The sequence below is a fragment of the Podarcis tiliguerta genome, assembly GCF_965153285.1.
Source record: "Podarcis tiliguerta genome assembly, chromosome: 3".
Taxonomy (NCBI): Eukaryota; Metazoa; Chordata; class Lepidosauria; order Squamata; family Lacertidae; genus Podarcis; species Podarcis tiliguerta.
The window spans coordinates 105,718,325-105,743,304 of record NC_139536.1 but is presented as its reverse complement, the minus strand read 5'-3'; the positions used below and the strand labels follow the sequence as shown (position 1 = coordinate 105,743,304).

Sequence of the window (24,980 nt, the reverse complement as noted above, 5' to 3'; positions counted from 1 at the left end):
GTTAAACTAACATCTGTAGCTCAGTAACACTGTCTGTTTGACTTGGGTTTTTGTCAGATTGTGTTTGATTCTGGAAGCTATGTGGAATGTGAGATCACTCTGCTGCTTTGATAATTGGTCACTGTAACTGTTATGTTTTCAGGTAGTTATCACTACCTGTTCTTTTTTTGCATTTTATTTCCCTCTGTACTCACTCCTCTAAATTTTTGTTGCAAAATAAGGAGGATTTCCTTTAATGAATCTCAGAAGTGCGTTAAGAAAAGTGGCATGCTTATTGGAGAGGTCATTTTAAATTCCACACAGTGATACACTTGCACAAGAATTTGTGTTTTATACTCTACATGCTTCATGTCTCTAATGTATGTTTTATACTTTTGCTAATTCCATCTCCTGGATATAATCTGGGCTTTTGTGAAACCAATTTGCAGCCACGTTTCAGATCTTCCAGGATTTAGGAGTGAAACGTAATTCTTATAGATGAAATCTTCCCTGTTTTGCAACGTTAACTCTTTTGATTCACAATACACAATGATATTTTCCTCTGCTTATTCCATTACAAGTGGGTTAATTGGGTTAATGCCCCAACAATTGACGGTATTTCCTTTGAACCATTGTTTTTGGATGATGGAATGGAGCATTAAATTGTGCAATGCTCCTTTCCTGAACGACCAACCAGGAGGCACAAAGTTTGATTTAGAGGAAAAAAAGTTGTTAGTTTTGGATAACAGCCCCCACTCAAAACCGGCAAAATTGCCTAGATGCATTATGCATTGACTTTAATGTCTTATTGACCCTGAGAACAATGTCTGCCTTATCTGATATCAAGATAATCTTGCTAAGAGTGGGAGGTTCCCTTCTAATCTTTGGAAAAACCTTCCTGATGTTGTCTGCTTGCATATAAACTGTGCCAAGGGAGGTGTAGTCTCAGATGAATGCTGGCAACTTTGCTCTTAAGCAAACTGCCGGCCTCAATGTTTTGCCTCCAAAGAGTTCACTGCAAACTTTTGCGAAGATTTCCACACTATATGAATGTTTACATTTCAGCTGAATGAACTTTTAATTTATTGTTTTAAGGTATCTCCTACTTAGGGACGTGGGTGGTGCTGTGGGTTAAAACACAGAGCCTAGGACTTGCCGATCAGAAGGTCGGCGGTTCGAATCTCCGCGACGGGGTGAGCTCCTGTTGCTCGGTCCCTGCTCCTGCCAACCTAGCAGTTCGAAAGCACGTCAAAGTGCAAGTAGATAAATAGGTACCGCTCCGGCGGGAAGGTAAACGGCGTTTCCGTGCGCTGCTCTGGTTCGCCAGAAGCGGCTTAGTCATGCTGGCCACATGACCCGGAAGTTGTACGCCGGCTCCCTCGGCCAATAAACTGAGATGAGCGGCGCAACCCCAGTCAGCCACGACTGGACCTAATGGTCAGGGGTCCCTTTACCTTTACCTATCTCCTACTTAACCGTGGTCTGTAATGTTAGGGAAAACTTACCATGATGCGGGAACCAAGCCATTATGTCTAAATACCTAAACCTCACAGTTTGGAGTTGGATCGAAGAGGGATCCAAACCATGGTTTGCATTAATCACAAGAGTTGTGCATCCTTGCATTTTCAGCCTTTGTGTTTGCAAGCAAGTCTCCTTGGTGCCCTTGTTCTTCTGCGGGCAAGGCTTGACAAGGGAAATCACTTTTTCAATGTACAGTTGGATTCTTAACCATTGTTTAGGAAACAAAAGAACAGTTAAACATTAACTGTATGGCCCAGTTAATGTTAATAGAGTGAAGCACTCACATCCACAGAATTCCACCAAATGCATTTGCAAGTTGTAATGTTGCTCTTGGAGAAGATACTTTGAGTCCGTAGTGATCAGGCAGCTTAGCTGTGGTGACTGGCTGTTCTAGGATGGCAAAAGCCGTATGTGTCGTTGAACAACAAGATCCATCTGGTTGCTCTCCATTTAGGACGGGTGCTTTTGGAGAGGAAAGATTAATGAGCATTTTATTAGAAAGGCCTTTTTGTTTTTCCCAGCTGGCCTTTATGTAATCTGATAATGCCATGAAAATTGATAGTAAGACCATATCTAATAAAACCTTGCTCTCCTCCCCATTTGTGTGGTACTAATCACTAATGCATCAACGTATGCCGTGCTTTGTTTTGTTAGAACTGATTTTGAGTCTGAGATAATTAAAATATCTGTGTGTGCTTTAAGTCGGAAGGTTTACCTTAGGTTTTTAGTGGCCGAGAGGAAGCCCAGTTTAATTGTAGCAGTTTATTTCTCTCTCCCCCTCCCCTTTATATTTCTTGGCCTCAGTTGGCAGCTGCAGAATGCAAGGTACCTGATCTTTATTCTGGGTTACCCTTCAATTTGTATGGATTGACAGTATTTATTTCAGGCTTGAGGTTGGTCTGAAGAGGTTTCTGGGGCGATTAATGATGTCAGAGAAGAGTGACATCAGAGTGCTGTTTGCTAAAAAGCCAGCTTAGGTAATCTTACCCTGGAGATGCAATGTTTCTGCTTTTCAGAGCAGAGAAAAACAGCTTCCCTCTAGTAGTAAACACCAAGTGCTGTGAAAAGTGTTCTCCAGAAGTATCGATCTGCGGGGCTGGAATGATAAAGGTGCTAAAGGTTTGTGTGTGGCAGGGCTGGCCCAAGACATTTTGCAGAGCATGGGTATGGACCTAATAGATATCTACCCAGTGATATTTTAGGGGGCAGGCTAGCAGGCGGGGCCCATTACTTACATCATAGGAGCCTACACAAAACACTGTTGCTGTATATAGGTTTTATTTTATTTGTTTTTTATCTTATATTTTGGAAACGTACATCCAGGTTTTTCCCCCTTTAATTTTTTTGGGGGCCCCCAAGAGAGTGGGGCCCTGAGCTATACCTTATTTAACTTATACGTAAATCCAGCACTTGTCCCACCACTCCAGTCAAGGTATGTAGTACCCAAGGGTCTTGAGGCAGAAAATCCCACTCCCTGATAGCAAGACTACTATAATAACAAATTACTCAGATAAAAAATTTCTGCCTCTTTCATAACAACCCAAATCAGCTTCCTGATGCAGTCGTCTCACTCTGCCATATGTTAAGATCAGCCCTTCTTTTTGCATGGAAATTCTTTTTAAAAAACATTTACAAAATGAAGGTGCTCCAACCTAACCTTAAGTAATGCAAAGACTGATAGGGACAGTGCTATATTTTATTTTATTTTAGTCAGAGCTAATGAATTGCAATGCCTGTGGGACGCAGGTGGCGCTGTGGTCTAAAACACGGAGCCACTTGGGCTTGCCGATCAGAAGGTTGGAGGTTCAAACAGTGGTGGAACTTCATGCTCTGGCACTGGGGGGCGGAGAGCAGGTGTGGGTGTGGCATGCTGCCTGCAGGGGCATGGCACCCAGCACGGGGGGGGGGGGGGCAGCCACAATGGCACCACACTGGGATCGTGCTGCCGGGGGCTGTACGCTCCCCCCGCACTCCTCTTCCTCTGCCAGTGGGTTCAAATCCCCTCAGCGGAGTGAGCTCCTGTTGCTCTGTCCCAGCTCCTGCCAACCCAGCAGTTCGAAAGCACTCCAAAAAGTGCAAGTAGATAAATAGGTACCACATTGGCGGGAAGGTAAACCGCATTTCCATGCACTCTGGCTTCCGTCACAGTGTTCCGTTGTGCCAGAAGCAGTTTAGTTCTGCTGGCCACATGACCCGGAAAGTTGTCTGTGGACAAATGCCGGCTCCCTTGGCCTGAAAGTGAGATGAGTGCCGCAACCCCATAGTCGCCTATGATTGAACTTAACCATCCAGGGGTCCTTTACCTTTTACCTTTACCTATCTTTTGTGTACAAATAAATGTGGTTGATTCATTGTTATTATAGACCTCTGGTAAGGGAACCTAATATGCAGGAACAGGAGAGTAAAAGCAAGTTAAGAAACCCCAGTCTGGTCCAAGGTGCAAAGGACATAATTCTCATGAACATGGTGAGCAATGTATTGGCGTGCCAGGCAGTGTCTCCTTGTTATTCAGGTGAACAGCAGTTGTGGGCTGGTACACTGGCCAGTTTCTGTCTCCTTCAGCATCAGCATGACATCACAATGGCCTGTGTCTCTCCTTCTGGTTGAACACATCCGTGTGAGAACACAGTGGCCAGTCTGTGAAATAGGCAGCATCAGCATGAGATCACAGTGGCCAGTTTTTCTCCCTCAGGTGGCTAGCATGGGCCACGGTGCGCAGCCCCTGTCCTTCAGGTAGGGAGCATCATCTTGTGGGGAGAGGCATTCATTCATCTTCATTCCTCTTCCACTCAGGCAGGCAGTAGCATGTGGGCAGAATATTCATTTCTCTTGCGGAAGCTGCCAAAAGCAGGTACATGTCAGCAAAATCTCTTTCTCAGTGAGGCAGGCTTAGTTGGAAGCAGATGGTGGGCCCTGTATGTTCTTCTCTTAGTGAGGTGGTCAGCAGATGTATGAGTGTAGTGGTCATCTCCCCGAAATGGGCAGCAGCATGCGGACAGAGAAGCAGCAGGAAAGGCAAAGAGCAGGCAAGAAGGCAATCCATCTGTTACAGGGCATCTCTACTTAAGTGGACGCGGGTGGTGGTGTGGTCTAAATCCCCGAGCCTCTCATGCTTGCTGATCATGAGGTCGGCAGTTCAATTCCGTGTGACGGAGTGAGCTCCCATTGCTCTGTCCCAGCTCCTGCCCACCTGGCGGTTCGAAAGCACACCAGTGCAAGTAGATAAATAGGTACCATAAATGGCGTTTCCATGCACTCTGGTTTCCGTCACGGTGTCCCGTTGTGCCAGAAGCGGTTTAGTCATGCTAGTCACATGACCCAGAAAGTTGTCTGTGGACAAATGCTGGCTCCCTCATCCTAAAAGCGAGATAAGCGGCACAATCCCATAGTTGCCTTTGACTGGACTTAACCATCCAGGGGTCCTTTACGTACATTTCTGTGTGCAAATTAAGGCATCTACATATATGCAGAGTTCTTGCTCCTCCCAGAGACTGAGTTAAGTTTAAAATCCTATCAGGTGAGGTAGCTAGCGTAAGCCATTATGGGCTTCCTCTGTTGCGCTTGCAAAAGCCCTCTGCTTTGCATAGCCTTCTGTAAAGTGAATCTGGAGTTAAGGGGCATGCTTCGGATGACAGTGTGGCTAAGCCATACATGGGAGAGCATGTGTTCTCCAGTAGCAGAGACTGAGCACATGTTGTTTCAGTGGGAGAGAGGAGAATTGTGAAGAGGATGCCAGGCAACAGTGAAGGAGGCTGATACTGCGACAACACAAACTGTGGTTAGATGTCAGCGTGATTATATAGTTGTGTATACAGTTGTTCTATAATTGATTGTAAGCTGCTATAATAATGGTTGTGAAATGATTTAGAATCATTCCCTTGATTGTCAGAATAAATAAACCTGCGGCACTCCAAGAGGGAAAGGCCTTCTGAAAGGAAACTTGGATTGTCAGTTTGATAGTGCCAGTTAATAATAATAATAATAATAATAATAATAATAATTTATACCTCAACCCCCCTGGCCAAGACCAGGCTCAGGGCAGCTAACAGTGAATATAAATACATTAAAAACATTTTTATTTTATTTTTTTTAAAAAAAGTTGATTAAAATATCTTAGAATACAGTTTAAAATGCAGCTTAAAATGCAGCCTCATTTTGTGGTAGCCTATAAATCAAAGCCATAAGGGGAGAAAACGTCAAATATTCACCGGGGCCAACTATCCATGCTGGTCCTACATGGGCCAGCAACAAGAGCCAAGGGAAAATTTATATACAAATCCCATATAAGGGGTTCCATCAAAAATAAATAAATGAGAGGGGGGTTTAGACTGAGTGCAGCCCAAAGGCCAGATGGAACACCTCTATCTTGCAGGCCCTGCGGAAAGATGTCAAATCCCGCAGGGCCCTGATCTCCTGCAGTAGGGCATTCCACCAGGCTGGTGCCAGAGCTAAAAAGGCCCTGGCCCTGTTTGAGGCCAATCGTAACCTCCTTGGGGCTCAGGACTTCCAAAGTGTTGTTATTTATGGACCTTAAGGTCCTACGAGGGGCATACCAGGAGAGGCGGTCCCATAGGTATGAGGGTCCTAGGCTGCATAGAGCTTTAAAGGTCAAAAGCAGCACCTTAAACCTGACCCCGTTCTCCACCGGGAGCCAGTGCAGCTGGTAAAGCAGTGGATGAATGTGATCCCGCGGCAAGGACCCCGTAAGGAGTCTTGATGCGGCATTCTGCACCCGGTGGAGTTTCTGAGTCAGCTTCAATGGGAGCCCCGCATAGAGCGAATTACAGTAATCAAGCCTGGAGGTGACCATCGCTTAGATCACTGTAGCCAGATCGGGGCGAGAAAGGTAAGGGACCAACTGTTTAATACGGCGGAGCTGGAAAAATGTCACCTTTGCTGTAGCTGCAACCTGCGTCTCCATAGAGAGGGAGGCGTCGAAGGTTACACCCAAGCTCTTGACCGTAAGTGACAGATTGAAGATTTGGGATTGTAGCCCACTAAGATTTGTTCAAAGTCAACCCGGTGACATTATGGACCCAAATAGGTCATGACCATTAATTTCAGTGGGTCTATGTTAAGTGTGACTACTGTTGGATACAACCTTGGGCGTTTTTTAATTAAATGGAACTTAGTTGCTGAAACAACAAATAGGAATTTCTCCCATGGAGGTTTCCAACCACTCCATTCACCCCCCCCCTTCTGGTTTTCTGTTCTGTGGTCATTGCCACCAGGGGTCAGCTATCATTCCTGGGCTTCACTGGGCTCTTTTGGGGTCCCCTTCTTATGGTTTTAGGGACGCGGGTGGCGCTGTGGGTTAAACCACAGAGCCTAGGACTAGCCGATCAGAAGGTTGGCGGTTCGAATCCCCACAACGGGTTGAGCTCCCATTGTTCAGTCCCAGCTCCTGCCAACCTAGCAGTTCAAAAGCACATCAAAGTGCAAGTAGATAAATATGTACCGCTCCAGCGGGAAGGTAAATGGTGTTTCCATGCACTGCTCTGGTTCTCCAGAAGTGGCTTAGTCATGCTTGCCACATGACCCGGAAGCTGTACGCCGGCTCCCTCGGCCAATAAAGCAAGATGAGCGCCGCAGCCACTCAGTAATAGCGGGTTGAGCTATTGTCCCAGGTGGGTTTGGGTGGCGCTGTGGTCTAAACCATAGAACCTAGGGCTTGCCGATCAGAAGGTCAGCGGTTCGAATCCCCACGATGGGGTGAGCTCCTGCCAACCTAGCAGTTAGAAAGCACATCAAAGTGCAAGTAGATAAATAGGTATTGCTCCGGCGGGAAGGTAAACGGTGTTTCCATGCACTGCTCTGGTTCGCCAGAAGCGGCTTAGTCATGCTGGCCACATGACCCAGAAGCTGTACGCCGGCTCCCTCGGCCAATAAAGTGAGATGAGCACTGCAACCCCAGAGTCAGCCAAGACTGGACCTAATGGTCTGGGGTCCCTTTACCTTTACCTCTTATGGTTTAGCCCCTAAAGTTTGTCTGTACTTTTGCAACCTCAAGGATTCTCCCTAGTGTGTGATTTGTGCCATTTGGCTCCATAAGGATCCACACTTGGTGAATTCCATTTGCTTTAAATATATATTATGGCTACAGTAAAGGTTAGAAAATCAATTAGCATAACTAGACCCGATATACAGTATTTCAAATGGAGGTCTCATAAGCAGATGCTTTAATTCCAAAGCTCATGTTGCTGAGACAGATATTTAAAATGGCTCGTGTTTTTGCTGTTAATTAGCTGTTTTGCTTTAAAGCAGGGTGGATTTGTTTTAAATCAAATAGATTTAAATCATGATTTAAATCACTAGTCAGTAAGACTTGATTTAAAATATTATTTTTTTAACAGAAAGACTCATTATTGCTGGTATAATCTTAATATTTACAACCAGAGGAAGGTTGCATTTTTGGAATAATGAATTTTCAGAGTAGCTTTTACAGATATCAAAAATTACTGATTTGATTATACTATTAGAAATACATAGACAGATAATTATGAAATTATTGTGAGGTTTAATAAGTTAACAACTTTTCTGCTGTACTTTATTGGAAGGAGAAAAATAGTCATTTCCTTAACAACAATTTAAACAATTTATTTAACCAAAACAATAACATTACAGCATATGTTTGTTAACTGATGTGGTTAAATGTTGTTGTTTTTTTAAAAAAACTCACAACTGAGTTTTAGCACACATGAAAAACTTAAAACAAATCCTTATTTCCTGATGAATAGCCTTTGAACCATAATGTAACTTAAATAGAAAACTATCTTTAGAAAGATTTTTCCTCCAAAAGCATTTAATTTTAAAAATCTGATTTAAATAAAAAAAAAAATCCAATTTAAATTAAAAAATCTGATTTTTAATTATTTTTTAAATTAAAAAAAAATCATTGATTTTTATCCACACTGCTTTAAAGATACCCTTGCAGAGCATCATGCTAAGTTTTCATGCCTAATAAATGCCTTCCAAAGAAATGGCAAGGTGTGTTGGTGGCTTTATGTCTGTTTTTGAACTAAGGCTTGTAAGGGGTTTGGTTAAACGGTATACTATACTCAGAGTTGCAGCGAAATCTATGAAGTAGTTGTCAGGGTGCGAGCCATTGAAGTGCTCCATCTGTAACTTCTACATCTACGGCAAAATAGGCAATGGTTGAGTGAAGGTTTGCTGCCCTTTTCGTACAGCCAATGAGTTTCTTCTGAAGATCCTATCCTTTCTGCCACCAAGTTGCCTAAGCAACCGCTTGAGTCTCCCCTTCGTAAGCAGTCACCTTGACTGGAGTGTGAAAAAGAGAAGCCTCACAATTCATCAGGCCCAGAGGAAGCCTGTGTGGCAGATGTTTTGACAGAGAGAGGGCTATTTATCTACAACTCAGAGGACTGAAAAATACAACTCAGGAACATCTAGTGAGGGGCATTTTACTGTCTAATCTAGGAGCCCCTGGGGGAAGGGACAGCTCTCCGGAGTTCTATCATATATTGGGGTCCAGGGGGGTGTCAATATAAAGTTGGCATTCTTCTTGTGGCATTAGAAAGTTCTCCTGTTTTCCCTTTCTGTTTAGGGGATAGACAGTAAGAAACATAGTTTCAGGATATACAGTCCCCAAGGATTCAGCTGAAAAGAAAATCTCCTTTAATCTGTGAGTATAACGCTGCTGGCTTGCGTAGTTGTTGTGTACTTTGTAAGGGCTACACCGTCCTTGATTTTTAAGCACAGGGAAGGGCAGCGCAGAAATGTTCAGGAAAGGAAGTCACAGCAGATGAGAACAACAGAAAGGTGAAAGGTGAAAGGTAAAAGGTAAAGGTAAAGGACCCCTGGAAGGTTAAGTCCAGGCAAAGGCTACTATGGGGTTGCTGGCGCTCATCTCACTTTCAGGCCAAGGGAGCTGGAGTTTGTCCACAGACAGTTTTTCTGAGACATGTGGCCAGCATGTCTAAACCGCTTCTGGAGAACAGAAATCGCGCGGTGGCTGCAGCGGGAGGCCCCATTAGCTAAAGTGGTACCTCAGGTTAAGAACAGTTTCAGGTTACAAACAGACCTCCAGAACGAATTAAGTTCTTAAGCTGAGGTACCACTGTACAAGGAACTCCTGACATGTCCTGGTTTTCATGTGTAAAAATGGCATCGGGGGGAAATTTGCCAAATCGGCAAAATGTCAGGGAAAACTTGGATGTATGGAAATGTGATGGAAAAAGCAGCTGGTTTGTTCCAAAAACAGCTGAACAATCTTGGTGTGTTTCACCCCCCCCCCCAAACAAAACTCTGACACAGTGACGTAAGCCAGAGTGCATGGAAACGCGGGTGGCACTGTGGTCTAAACCACTGAACCTCTTGGGCTTGCCGATCGGAAGGTCGGCGGTTTGAATCCCTGCGATGGGATGAGCTCCCATTGCTCGGTCCCAGCTCCTGCCAACCTGGCAGTTCAAAAGCACACCAGTGCAAGTAGATAAACCGCTGTGGCAGAAAGATAAAAGTCTTTCAAGCGTTCAACAAACACAAGAATACTTCTTGTTCAAAAACCAAGCGTTTACAGTGGTACCTCGGGTTAAGTACTTAATTCGTTCCAGAGGTCCGTTCTTAACCTGAAACTGTTCTTAACCTGAAGCACCACTTTAGCTAATGGGGCTTCCTGCTGCCCCTGCGCTGTCGAAGCCCAATTTCTGTTCTCATCCTGAAGCAAAGTTCTTAACCTGAAGCACTATTTCTGGGTTAGCGGAGTCCGTAACCTGAAGCGTATGTAACCTGAAGCGTATGTAACCTGAGGTACCACTGTATTTCAAAGCACCTTTACCCTGTTCTTCAGCTGAGGAAAGGCTCCCAGATTAGCTTACCAATAATGCGCTGTGATTGAGTGCAGAGATCCTGCTGCCAGTTAATCATGAGTTGTGCCAGGAAGGGTGGTGTTCATTTCCCCCCATTTAATGAGCTCAGTGGGGAAGGCCAGTTTTATGGTCAGCATAAAGTTCCATTGCTGTGGGGTGCATGATTGGGGGCTGAAGGGCTGGGATGTGGTGACAGCTGCTTTGTAGCTTCCATGGCTCTGCCTCAATTTGGGTGCTGGCTTGCAGAATGACTACAATTCTGTGCTTCGATGATGGCACCACCATGGCATTCTTTCAAGGTTTCTGAACTGTTGCGCTGGCGTGCCTCATGTTCCCCCACTGTTGTGCGATTTCTACTGTACAGTGGGACCTCGGGGTAGATACTTAATTCGTTCTGGACATTTCAAAGTTTGACTTCCTTCCCCCTCTTTCTGTGGTTCCTTAAATTTATTTTTCAATATCTTCTGCATATCCAAATTCATTTAATTTGCTCATTTAATTATCTGCTTTAACTATATATGTTTATGAAACTGCAGGTTATTACAATAATCCTGCTAATGTTTTTATCAGTTTGCAATTTATTTGTAAATATTTAATAAACAATTTCCATTCTTTTATAAAAAGTTTGTTATCTTGATTTCTTTTTCTTCATTTCGCCATTTCTGAGTATTCCATAAGTTTTTGCATCCATTCTTCTTTTGCTTGGACTTCTGTTTCTCTCCACTATGGGGCAAGTAGCATTCTTGCTGCTGTAGCAGCATACATCAATAAATTTCTATACAATTTAGGTAGTTTTGTCCCTATACAGTGGTACCTCAGGTTAAGCACTTAATTCGTTCTGGAGGTCCATTCTTAACCTGAAGCACCACTTTAGCCAATGGGGCATCCTGCTGCCGCTGCGCTGTCAGAGCACGATTTCTGTTCTTACCCTGAAGCAAAGCTCTTAACCCAAGGTACTATTTCTGGGTTAGCAGAGTCTGTAACCTGAAGCGTCTGTAACCCGAGGTACCACTGTATTCCATAGCTCTTCAGCATACAACAAGTGTTAGGCTTGCATCCTTAATTCTGTTGCTGTATTCTCATGGTGTTTTCACCTTGGGAATCTGTTGCTCTGAAGTTCCCCCTTGACGGTTTGCTCCTTGGCAAGGTCCCAAAAGGAGCTGAGCTGAGTCGAGCGGGGGGGGGGGGGGGAAGCCATCTAGTTTACAGTAGCATCAGTAATCCTGTGGTTTTTTTGCTTTCTCTTGGCATCATTTAATTTTGCTGTCCTCTTAAGTTGCACTTCCTCTTAGTCAGAAGGAAATTAGTTTCCCAGTTTAAACACAACTCAGAATTGTGAATTGGACTGTAGCCCACTTTAGATAATGATCTATTCAGAGGTTCTCCTTGATTAAAGCTGAACCAATGTTTGTTTTGTTCATTGGTTTATTTGAAATATTCATATCTTGCCTTTCAGCCTGACAATGGGCACTGAAAGTCACCAGAAGGTCAAGCTCAATTTACTCCCCTAAGGTGGGATCCTTACATGGCTATGAGGGACACTGGTGGCGCTGTGGTCTAAACCACTGAGCCTCTTGGGCTTGCCGATCAGAAGGTTAGCAGATCGACTCCCCACGACAGAGTGAGCTCCCGTTGCTCTGTCCCAGCGCCTGCCAACCTAGCAGTCGGAAAGCACGCCAGTGCAAGTAGATAAATAGGTATCACTGCGACAGGAAGGTAAACAGCGTTTCTGTGCGCTCTGGCTTCCGTCACAGTGTCCCATTGTGCCAGAAGCGGTTTAGTCATGCTGGCCACATGACCCGGAAAGCTGTCTGTGGACAAATGCCAGCTCCTCAAGCGAGATGAGCGCTGCAACCTCAGTCACCTTTGACTGGATTTAACCATCCAGGGGTCCTTTACCTTTTACCTTTTTAGTTTTCTGAGAATGGTGGTCGAACCTCTAGGAGAAATTCATTGTAGCACTAAGTTGGTCGTTTCACCAACACAAGTATTTCTGCTTTCATGATAGAACCATTTCCCCTCTCTGCCCCCATGCATGTTGCTCTGGAGCTTCTCCTGACATTCCACCCTGAATCAGTGTGGAGTCTCACAGGAGGGGAAGAGCAGGAAAAGGCCTGTTTTGCTAAGAGAAGTCATTGTGTGGTCTTCAGCTAGTGGGACTCATTAGTTGAATCCAGCCATATAAGTTCAAGAGCGGCACTTGTGGAATGACGTGTGGCACATGGCAGCGCTTTGTGTGTGTTTGGAGGGTGGGGAAATTGTTGTTGTTGTTGTTGTTATTTATTGAATTTATGTATTGCCCTATACCTGGGAGTCTCACAGAATAAAATCAAGATATAAAATCACAAAATAAAATACATAATAAAAAAAAAAACCAATAGCACCCCCCACAAAAAACACATTTCAAAAGGCCATAGGACACAGCAAAAAACATATAAAATATCAACAGTTAAAAAGTAATTAAATTGTAACAGAATTTTAGAAAAAGAATATAAAAACAAATCTGTTAAAACACAGAGAGTAAAAATAGCACAGGACTATTAGAAGTTTGTACTTGATTTTTTTTATTTAAAAAACACTTAATATAAAAATAAATTATAGGCGTAAATAATAGAGGAAAGATTTTATAACCATGAAGGCAGGAGCTGGGTAACATTCTTTAGACTTTCTGCATGGAGAGCACTGGTGGAGGACTGGAAAAACAACATCAAGCAAAGGGAAGAGTATTGGAAAAACCTAGATTGAGCATTTAGCCATTTTGAAGAAAGATTGTACACACAACTGACAGACAGATCACTGGAGGTCACTTTATCTATTTCTGTCTCTTTCGTCCCCCTTTTATCTTCCTTGGTAGTTTTGTTATTATTATTCCTATATTATTACTCTGTCTCATTAAGTAAGAACTGTATACAGTGGTACCTTGGTTCTCAGGCTTAATTTGTTCTGGGAGTCCGTTTGACTCCCGAAACCTTTCGAAAACCAAGGCACGGCTTCCGATTGGCTGCAGGAGCTTCCTGCACTCAAATGGAAGCCCCATCAGACGTTCAGCTTCCAAAAAACGTTCGCAAACCAGAAAACTTACTTCCGGGTTTGTGGCGTTCGGGAGCCGATTTGTTCGACAACTAAGCCCTTTGAGAATCAAGGTACCACTGCACAGATAAAAGTGAAGGGCAATGTGGACTAGGGCTGCCATATGTCTGTAATCTCCTGGATATAGCTGGGATTCATCCACTGAAAATGGCTCCCATGCAAAATTATTGAAAAGTGGCAAAAATGTCCAAGACAACACTTGTGTGTATGGCAGCCCATATCTGAAGTGTTGGGATTGTTGTTGTTGTTTTGGCAATTTTTCTAAAAAAATAAGTTAGAAACAACTTCTTCTTCTTCTTCTTCTTCTTCTTCTTCTTCTTCTTCTTCTTCTTCTTCTTCTTCTTTTTCTTCTTCGTTCTGCTCAACAACTTTGCCTCCCCTCCCCTTTGTGTCCAGATATTCTCTTTTTGAAAAATGACAACCATAGTTTGGACCCTGTGTGAGAGGCCAGTAAGGGGAGATCATGAGCCCAGGTGAGAGGTGGGAAGGCACATCTTCCTCTATAGGGGATGAAAGTTAAGATGATGAAGAAGAAGATTTTGGATTTGCTATCCCGCTTTATCACTACCCGAAGGAGTCTCAAAGTGGCTAACATTCTCCTTTCCCTTTCTCCCCCACAACAAACACTCTGTGAGGTGAGTGGAGCTGAGAGACTTCAGAGAAGTGTGACTGGCCCAAGGTCACCGAGCAGCTGCATGTGGAGGAGGTGGGAAGCGAACCCGGTTCCCCAGATTATGAGTCCACCGCTCTTAACCACTACACCACACTGGCTCACAAGATACAGTGACGAGGGAGGATCTTGTAGATTCTTTTCCCGTTCCTTCTTCCTTTAGATCCTTTCTTTCCTGTAGATTAGCTTGCTCCTTTTATTGTATTCACCCCCCCCCCGAAAATAAGTTAGAGACACTTAAACTATCCCAGTGCACTCTCACCCAATCTATAATAGTGACTTCTTCTTAAAGCATCATTTAACAGTATACTTCTCTGTAACTGGTCCTCAGCATATGGGTTGTCTATTATGATGTAATCCAATGTTGTTTAGAACTGTCACCATAGCTTATGTAGAGAAGCTACTTGAGAGTGAATCATTAAGCTCATTATTTTCTACACCGACTCTTCATGATTTTAGGCAGGGGTCTTTCCCAACCAGACCAGGAATTGAACAGGAGAATTCTGCATGCAAAGCATGCACTCTGCTACTGAGTTTGGAATAAATCAGCATTTATTAGTTCACTGAACAACTGTGGGTGTCTGAGGTTTCTTTGAGTGCCGGGTCATCATGTACTTAGTTTGCAACTAATGACAAACTAACAAAAGTGGGCTATCTATTGATCATTTAACAAGTGGTGTCAAACCTTCCCTTCTAATTTATCTCCAGTGAAAGATAATTTCACTTTTCTCTCCTACATTTTCACCCTCTGTTTATTACTACTCTGTTGGTGCACAACACACAGGGCTGAAACAGTCATGTTGATGGCCATGTGCAAAGCCCATGAAAATGTCCCACCTGTGACCTGTCAGATATGAACACACTTGCTCTGGAAGCTGACGCACTTGCATGCCAGCTTTAGGGGGCTCTGAGTGGATGTACCACTGCTAAGTTAGAACTCTGCGTGAAAATGGGCTGACTTGCATACCAAGCGGTAATTCTTTTTTTTATATATAAGATTTTTTATTAGACATTTTATAGTTATAAAGAGAAAAACAATAAAAAAGACAATACATAGATTCAACAAACAATACATTGACAATAAAAGAAAAAAAATAATACAATACAGCAATACAACATAAGAGGGAAAAAAACACATCCAAATTTTTATATCCAAATCTTTCATTAGCTTATTTCCTCGACTTCCTCGCACCTCCCTTTTTTGTATTCTAGTTCTAGTTCAAATTATCTTGTTCAACAAATCCTTTCCCTCTTCTTCAATTTTTGTTCTATAATTTATTTTGACACAATATAACTTTCAATTTTCCAGTTTGACACATTTAACACTTATTATTCATATAATTCTTAATAACCCTTCTGCTAAAACCATATAACTTCATTCCAATATACTTCTAACATTCATTAATTTTGCAATATTTCTGTAAATATACTTTAAATTTTTTCCAATCTTCTTCCATTGACTCTTCTCCCTGGTCTCGGATTCTGCCAGTCATTTCCGCCATTTCTATATAGTCCATCAGTTTCATCTGCCATTCTTCCCGGGTGGGTAGTTCTTGTGTCTTCCAGTACTTTGCAATTACCAAGTGGTAATTCTTAATGTGTGTGTTGCTTACTTGCATTTAGCCATAGCCACCATCATGTCTGCTGTCTTTCTGTCACTCTCTTGCATGGAGAAATATACTAAGAAGAGGAAAGTGGGGGGGGGGGGAGGGTTGTGGCGGTTTAAACTTTAAAATCGGGAAAGTCTGAGAAAATAGCTTACTTCTTTGCCTCTGGCTCCTCATCCTGAAATTCAACACTTTCCTTAGAAACCCTGAAGGGACTCAGTTCCTGAAACTTTGAGTAAGACCTAAAATGCAGCAGTACTATCTCCTGATAAATAAAGTGTCCAACATTAGGTTTTCTGATAAAGCATTCAGTGTGTGTTGTTGACTAACTGCATTCTAGTCTTTTGATCCAATTAATCCTAAACAAAATCAGACTTCAGTTCAACAGGATCATGATGTGCTTTCATAGAATCATAGAGTTGGAATAGACCACAAGGGCAATTGAGTCCAACCCCCTGCCAAGCAGGAAACACCATCAGAGCACTCCTGACATATGGTTGTCAAGCCTCTGCTTAAAGACCTCCAAAGAAGGAGACTCCACCACACTCCTTGGCAGCAAATTCCACTGTCGAACAGCTCTTACTGTCAGGAAGTTCTTCCTAATGTTTAGGTGGAATCTTCTTTCTTGTAGTTTGGATCCATTGCTCCGTGTCTGCTTCTCTGGAGCAGCAGAAAACAACCTTTCTCCCTCCTCCATGTGACATCCCTTCATATATTTGAACATGGCTATCATATCACCCCTTAACCTCCTCTTCTCCAGGCTAAACATGCCCAGCTCCCTTAGACGTTCCTCATAAGGCATCGTTTCCAGGCCTTTGACCATTTTGGTTGCCCTCCTCTGGACACGTTCCAGTTTGTCAGTGTCCTTCTTGAACTGTGATGCCCAGAACTGGACACAGTACTCCAGGTGAGGTCTGACCAGAGCAGAATACAGTGGCACTATTACTTCCCTTGATCTAGAAGCTATACTCCTATTGATGCAGCCCAGAATTGCATTGGCTTTTTAAGCTGCCGCGTCACACTGTTGGCTCATGTCAAGTTTGTGGTCAACCAAGACTCCTAGATCCTTTTCACATGTACTGCTCTCAAGCCAGGTGTCACCCATCTTGTATTTGTGCCTCTCATTTTTTTTGCCCAAGTGCAATACTTTACATTGGTGTTGGATTTCCCCCCAAGATAGTTAATGTTTATGGGTAGAGGGATGGGTGTGCTCTAAATCTCAAAAGTCTTTCTGCTGTTGTTCCACTTACAATAACACTCTATTGGGTGTTGATCATGTCAGAGGTTAGACCTCTCCTGAATGAATGAAAAACCTCTATGCTGGGACACGAGAAGATCCCCCAATCAATCAAGGATCTCAGATTTCCCCAATACCCATGAAAGATACAATAATGCAAGAATGGCTCTTTGCAAAGCTTAATTGGTCTAAACACAGTTTGCAGTTCTTCAAGTTTTGCTCTTTTATTATTGCCACATAAGTTAACACAAATGCTAAATAGTAGGAATAATGACAAAAAATCAAGAGAAATCCATGTCACCAAAGTGAATTATTATAAAAAGTTTGTTCCTCCTTTTCTTCAAATATTCCCCATTCTGTCACTTCTGTCTCTACATAACAGGACAAACTCCTACTTCAAAACCTGAACCTGCTTAGCTCCAACCTCCTGCCTTCTCTCCTCTTCAGCCTCTCTTGTTCTTCTCTCAAGACTACATTAGGGCCTCTGTAAAGAGGGAGTCAAAACACCATCCAGTTTCTACGGCTTGCAACTGGCCTATTGTTCTAGAGATTTCATAAAATATTGGTCCCGGCCAACAAGGTTGTCCTCTTATTTGCTTCTGGATGTTATGGCAGAATATAAGGTGAACAAATTGGCCACTTGCTCTACTGACTGAGCTATTAATCATCTCAGGCCTCTGATAATCATAAAAGAAATATTTTGTACCTACAAAAGTAATTGCATCGAATTAAGGTAAACACTTTGGTAAAGTAATATTGAGTAACTGGACCTTTACTTATAAGAGGGGTGGGAAACCTGTTCTGGCTGGCCGACAAGATTGTTATCTCCTCACCTGGCCAAATTTGACATTTGTTTGTCAATCACAAGACACCAGGGGGTGCTGCTTATTGAAGTCCCATTTGTCAGAGGCTCAAATATGAACACCAGGCTCCTAATAGGGAGCAAATTCAAGGGAGAAGGCATTTATTCAAGGAATGAAAAAAATGTTTTGTTTATAGGGGTTAATTTAAAACTTTCTGCGTGGTCTCATCGCACATGAACCTGTGCAATTTCTACCTTTCCGAAGTGTTATTAGAAATAATAATTGTAACATCATATGCAGCAGAACAATGAACTCAAATCTAAAGGATCTGTTTTCACTTTGCTTAATAGCTGCATATGGCCTTGTGTTCCTGGCTCTGTGCAGTGTTCACTTCCAGATACAATAAGTACTATTCACTTGGAAAGCATTCTTAGATAATTATTTCAACAAGTTCAGTTGTACAGCTTCAAGAAAAAACACACATCCTCTATGGTTTTTCAATTGGCTGCCCTATAATTTGGGGTTAACATCCTTCATCATGTCACGTGCTAGCAGCAAGCTGCACCTTGACAAATGCTGTACGTACGTTGAAAGCAAGGTGTTTTGTGCCTTTTATTTTGAAGTAGGTGTGAGGGAGATTGCCAAACTGGAATACAGAAAACTGATTTACGTTGGGGCAACCTATTTGATCATTCCGCTCAGGTATTGCCAATCTGACTGATGGCTGACAGCCCAATTAACTGAAGCCCTCTCCTTTTCATTAATTCAGTAGCCTATGCAAAAGGGACTAAAGAAGTTTTGAATTGAGCTTAAATGGAATGAGAATTGGTTTATGGATCACAGGATTTTAGCTTGGGGTCTATAGTTGGTCTTCCAGTCAGTGAATATACAGCAATGTAAATATGTAATGCAGTGGTAATTCTGTTGACTGTTTAATTCTCCCTCCCTGGCTGGGGTTTAGGTCTGCTTTGTCTTTTCCCCTGCTACATAGAATTTACTTCCAAACATTACAAATAGTAGGGTCAGAGTCTGCTGTTTTCTTTACGACTGTCTCCTTGCTTCCGCGTGCATCATCTTCTTTAACGTAATAATAGTAGGTTCTTTTCTTTTTGCAGTCCTACAGTTGTACAAACACTAAAATGACTCTTCTGTAATTCTGCTGGTAAAATCCCTTTGAATACTTGGTATGAATCAGGGATGCCGAAATGCCATAGGATTTGTGTGCATGAATCAGTTCTTACTGAGGTGTGAGCAAGAATAACAATTCGTTTATTTATAAATTTTGGTTTATAAATAAATATATTTATATTTTATAAATATTTTATAAATATTTGGTTTTTCAGATTTAAAATATTACAGTCATATATTGAACATACAACATAAAAACAAGATTCCAAGGAATCTCCTGGACTCCCCTCCTCCCCCTTGCGGATCCTATTGTTAGTCATTTCCTCCTGCATCTTTTATGAGAATCCAAATCTTTTACACCTCCACTGTGTCCAAAATTCACCGTTAAGCTACAAGTGATATTCCAATCCAACTAGCGATTTTAAGTGTTTACAATGGTTTTTAATATAGGTTATAAATTTTCCCCTTTCCTTATTAATATTTTGGTCTTCCTGATTTCTGATTCTTCAGGTCATTTTAGCCATTTCAGCATTATCCATCAACGATCTGCCATTCTACTCTGGTAGGGACTTTATCTTCTTTCCATCTCTGGGCCAATAACATCTGTGCAGCCGTGGTCACATACATGAATAGTATTTTCTGCTCCCTTGGATTTTGTCAGCAATTTCTTTGCTAGGTGGTAGGAGCAACAACCTCCCTCTAACAATTATCGAATGTATGCACAGTAGAATAACTCATCAGATCACAGCTGGGGAACCCTTTTCAGCTCAAAGTCCGCATTCCCTTCTGTAATTTTTACCTTTCTACAGTAGGCTGGTTATGCCTCTCTTGTTTTCCAACCAGACAAGCAAGATTTAGTGTTAAGTTGCGGGTGAACATATCAGACGACACAGCGATTCTTCAAACAGCTCTTGTTTATTCACAGGCCAGAACAGAACTGAACTGAAAGGTTCAGTCAGCCTGCTTATGTAGAGCTCCAGTACAATGTAACTGTAACAATTTTCTAAAACCATCCAATCACTGAATGTCACTTTGGATCCCGGCAGCCAGACTGGTGACTGGGAGCGGCCACCGAGACCATATAACACCGGTCTTGAAAGACCTACATTGGCTCCCAGTACGTTTCCGAGCACAATTCAAAGTGTTGGTGCTGACCTTTAAAGCCCTAAACGGCCTCAGTCCAGTATATCTGAAGGAGAGTCTCCACCCCCATCATTCAGCCCAGACACTGAGGTCCAGCACCGAGGGCCTTCTGGTGGTTCCCTCACTGTGAGAAGCCAAGTTACAGGGAACCAGGCAGAGGGCCTTCTCGCTAGTGGCTCCCTCCCTGTGGAACGCCCTCCCACCAGATGTCAAAGAGAACAACAACTATAAGACTTTTAGAAGTCATCTGAAGGCAGCCCTGTTTAGGGAAGCTTTAAATGTTTGATGTATTACATTATTTTAATATTTTTGGAAGCCGCCCAGAGTGGCTGGGAAGTCCAGCCTGATGGGCGGGGTATAAATAATAAAAATATTATTATTATTATTTGCATAACTATCTACAGTATCCCCCTGCTGGCCCAGGGTGAGAACTTCAGTACATAACATTTAGTATTGGAGGTCAAGAACACATTCCAGCCTGCTGCAGATATCCGAGGAGGATGTGAATGAAGGCCCCAGAGGGGTACGGCCTGAGGAGACAGGGGTTTGGGTGGGGAGGGGGTGTGGTTGGCAGAAGAGTCCAAGGGCGATAATGAGAGGCATGGATTTGACCCATGATCCTGACGTTCCCCACCCTTGATTCAGATTACCACTCAGGAATTAGATGTTTGCTGCGGGAGGAAGAAAGCAATGTAGAGAAAATACTTCCTCAAGCAGATGTACTATTTTGAGTTGTTAAATTTTCTGGAAATGTTGAAGCCCTGGGGGTAAAAGAAAATTTTGGAAAAAGTGTAAAAAGAAATAAATGCAATACTTGGTGTGTGTTTTTAAGTACTCCACATATTGGAAGTCATTAAGTGTGACTTGGTTTTCCATAGAATTATCATGTCAGGTATATTATGGTTTAATCAGACAATAATTTAATTTAATTATTAATGTTTTTTGTCACAGATGGCTGAGCTAGAAGGAACCTAGCAACTCTTTGGTTTGGTCAGTTAATGAGGAGCAGGTGAAAGACAATAAACAGAAACCATTAACATTATAGTGAAACAAATTATTAGTTATTGTGAAAATCAGTTTGTCTTCTCCAGTCTTCCACAGTGTCGAGCAGATATTAAAAAGAAGGGGAGGTGGAACAAAACTCAATCAGCCTCTTTTCCTATGCTATCACCTTCAGTTTCTTTTTCTTCATATTTGCAATCCTATCTATTAGATGGACTTCTAAACGCTAAAGGGTTATCTGATTGAAACAGATTTCTACCCTTTCGTTTGTCTGTTCATTGCTTGATTTGGTATGAGTATTTCCAAACACAGACCAGTTCCTTTCCCATTTTGCAGAAGCTGGGCAAGAGAGAGGCTGAGCTGTGCAGAGGCCTTCCCACCTAGGCAATAAAACTTACCAAGTCAAGGTAGTGGTGATATAGGATTGTTTGCTTAATATAGAGTCAGTGGCGTAGCGTGGGTTGTCAGCACCCGGGGCAGGGCAAGTAATTTGCGCCCCCTAACCCGTGGATTTTAGTAGGAGCAGAAAGCTGCAAGTGCGAACGCGCCCCATCCCCCCATGTTGCGCCCGGTGCGGCCGGCCCCCCCTGCACACGCTACGCCACTGTATAGAGTTCTCATGCCTCCTATTTAAATCACATGCTCTTTATGGAGGCAGTTCTGTTGTGGGCTGTGTGTGCCCTGAGAGGCGTCATGCATCAGGCTGAATTTGAGTGACGGGTGAACTTGGTGGGGTTAGCTATTTTTAGCTTGGAGTGAACCTTTTCCTATCTAAGGCTATCACAATTATAATTGCATTTGAGCTTCTCCGTAAGCAAAATAAGCAGCTGCTGGAGAATTAAAATTCTTCTTAAGATGGTTGGAGATTATGATGCTCTGTGTTTGATTAAGATGCTCCTACCTTCCTACAGAGAAAACTTATTCCGCATCCTTCTGTATTTTATGCCATTACGGAGGAACATCCTGTTATTTCTCTGAGCTTAAGATTCCACTTTTTATTCTAGGGGTGCATGCACTAATTTTTGAGTATATGAGATTTTTCTTTTAAATTCTTTACGTAACCTTCACATTGGCGCTTTTATTTATTCATTTTGTTTTGTTTCCCACTGCACCGGGGTATGTTCCCGGTTGCACGGCAACCAAGGACTGCACGGCATACAATTTGTATTCCTCGCACTTCGGTCTGCCGTGGGATCTCAACACATTTATAAAGATGTCAGGAGCGCATTTTCACCGTGGAAAAAGTGTGATATTGAACAGCATTGCCTCGCTTGCTATTTCTTGAGCAAAAGGAGAGAGGAAGGAGAATGGTAGCCAAGGGCAAGCATTTTCCCCACAAACAAGGTGCAGACTTTCTGACAAATAAATTTAGGCATGGCTGCTCTGTTGGACAGTTCCAAGTGTGAGAGAGACAGAAAACACAAATTGGTTTCGTGCCTCTTGAAGACTAGTCCGAAATGACTTTTCTTGGAAATTTGTAGTAATAGTAGTAGTAGTAGTAGTAGTAATAATAATAATTTATTTATACCCCACCCATCTGGCTGGGTTTCCCCAGTTACTCTGGGCGGCTTCCAACAGAATATTAAAATACAATAGTCTATTAAACATTGAAAGCTTCCCTAAACAGGGCTGTCTTTAGATGTCTTCAAAAAGTCTGGTAGTTGTTTTTCTCTGGTGGGAGGGCATTCCCCAGGGCGGGGGCCACTACCGAGAAAGCCCTCTGCCTGGTTCCCTGTAACTTGGCTTATCACAGCAAAGCCAAGTTATCTCTGTTGTAGTTGCACAGTTCCACAGCAGACAAATGAGCACAGTTCTGTGGGGGGTTATTGTTTTGCTTTTACTTCTTTCAAGTGATTTGGGTGGGCCTGCAGGGCTTCTCCATCCTTGTATGCTCACAAAAACCTTCTGAGAAATTTGCAAGCTTAGCAACAATGTCCTCTACTCTCTACAGTTAAGGATGTGGGGTGCTCCCATTGGCAATCTCTCTCTCTCTCTCTCTCTCTCTCTCTCTCTCTCTCTCTCTCTCTGTGTGTGTGTCTGTGGAGGGTCTTCCTGGAGATCATGGTTGGAGAACGTAGGGTTCTCCTCCATGCTTGCTGTGGGCCCAGTAAACAATGCCTTCCATGCTTAAACAAAATAAACAGAAACGCCTGGCATGATTGACAGAGCCACATTTAGCATCACTTGTAGTTCGGCTATTGGTGATCCACTTCCCTTGCTTTCTTTATCTGGGTTAGGATTATTGCATGTTAGTTACCCCCACCCCATAGCATTCTTTGTCCCCATTTTATCATATTTTTTGAATGCCTCCCCTTTAATTACCTGTAATAGGTAGATTTTAACAGTGGTCTTTGCTGCCACAGCAAAGTGCAGTGGCTTGCCACCAGGCTGATGCCCAGAGTACCATTGTTGTTGTTTAGTCATGTCCGACTCTTCGTGACCCTATGAACCAGAGCACGCCAGGCACTTCTGTCTTCCACTGCCTCCCGCAGTTTAGTCAAACTCATGCTGGTGGCTTCGAGAACACTGTCCAACCATCTCATCCTCTGTCGTCCCCTTCTCCTTGCACCCTCCATCTTTCCCAACATCAGGGTCTTTTCCAGGGAGTCTTCTCTTCTCATGGGGTGGCCAAAGTATTGGAGCCTCAGCTTCAGGATCTGTCCTTCCAGTGAGCACTCAGGGCTGATTTCCTTCAGAATGGATAGGTTTGATCTTCTTGCAGTCCATGGGACTCTCAAGAGTCTCCTCCAGCACCATAATTCAAAAGCATCAATACTTTGCCGATCAGCCTTCTTTATGGTCCAGCTCTCACTTCCATATATCACTACTGGGAAAACCATAGCTTTAACTATACGGACCTTTGTTGGCAAGGTGAAGTTTCTGCTTTTTAAGATGCTGTCTAGGTTTGTCATTGCTTTTCTCCCAAGAATCAGGCGTCTTTTAATTTCGTGGCTGCTGTCACCATCTGCAGTGATCATGGAGCCCAAGAAAGTAAAATCTCTCACTGCCTCCATTTCTTCCCCTTCTATTTTCCAGGGGGGTGATGGACCCAGGGGCCATTATCTTAGTTTTTTTGATGTTGAGCTTCAGACCATATTTTGCGCTCTCCTCTTTCACCCTCATTAAAAGGTTCTTTAATTCCTCCTCACTTTCTGCCATCAAGGTTGTGTCATTTGCATATCTGAGGTGAAATATCAGAGTACCATGGTGCTTGTGTTTGATGGACCTCATCATTTCCAATGGCATTCCGGTTGGAAATGTAATGTGCGCTCCAGTCCTAATACAAGCTTGCAGGTTCAGGGAGATGAGGACATAGTTTGAAAATGAAATGGGTGCTAAGGGAGGAGATGAAGTGATGAAATTGTACTCCCTTTCCTTTTTAAAATGCTACCCACTTTGGAGGAGTGAGCTTATCAAACTGAAGAAGAGTTAGCATTTGCCTAGAGTTAAGGAAGAAATCAGTGAGAGGGACATTTGCCTTATTCTGTAAAGACTTATGGTTGTGGGCTGCAGCCAACCAGACTCCTCTACACTGCCTGCCTGCCTGCCTTCCTTCCTTCCTTCCTTCCTTCCTTCCTTCCTTCCTTCCTTCCTTCCTCCCCCCCCCCCCCTGGAAATTCAAGTCTTTCTCCCCTTGCTTTTATTTTGCAAGCTTTCTGTTCACCTGCAGATAAATAGTTCATTTCATCATTTCACTGTGGCCAGCTGTCCCTAAGCTAATATTCTGGAGGAAAATAAAAAGATGTTCATTCAATGTCTAGGAAAGGACCATGGTACATAGAAAACAACTCGTGTTTTGATATTCCCCTCCAGCAGCAAGCACACACACACATGCTTGTGAGTGACCCACATCCAACAAATTTAGCACACAGACATCATTTTCTGGCTGGGCTCAGGTTGACCAAGAGCAAACACCCTGGATGGATTGGAGGGCTGGGGACCAGAAATATTGATATAGCTGGATACAGGTTTATG

At 43.0% G+C, this 24,980-nt stretch overlaps 1 protein-coding gene across 19 annotated transcripts in view; it reads left to right on the top strand.

Annotated features, from left to right (window-relative positions):
• Nucleotides 1-24,980, top strand: part of PLCB4 (phospholipase C beta 4) — a 234,494-nt gene that overhangs the window by 116,080 nt on the left and 93,434 nt on the right. Inside the window, exon 1 of one of the 19 annotated variants that reach the window (XM_083431911.1) lies at nt 6,156-6,346. The exons of 17 other annotated variants lie outside the window; for them this stretch is intronic. The gene's annotated coding sequence lies outside the window, so the exon portion shown is untranslated. Of the gene's footprint in view, nt 1-6,155; nt 6,347-9,099; nt 9,143-24,980 lie in introns of those variants that run through there. One more of the 19 variants, XM_083431913.1, reaches the window with a different exon arrangement.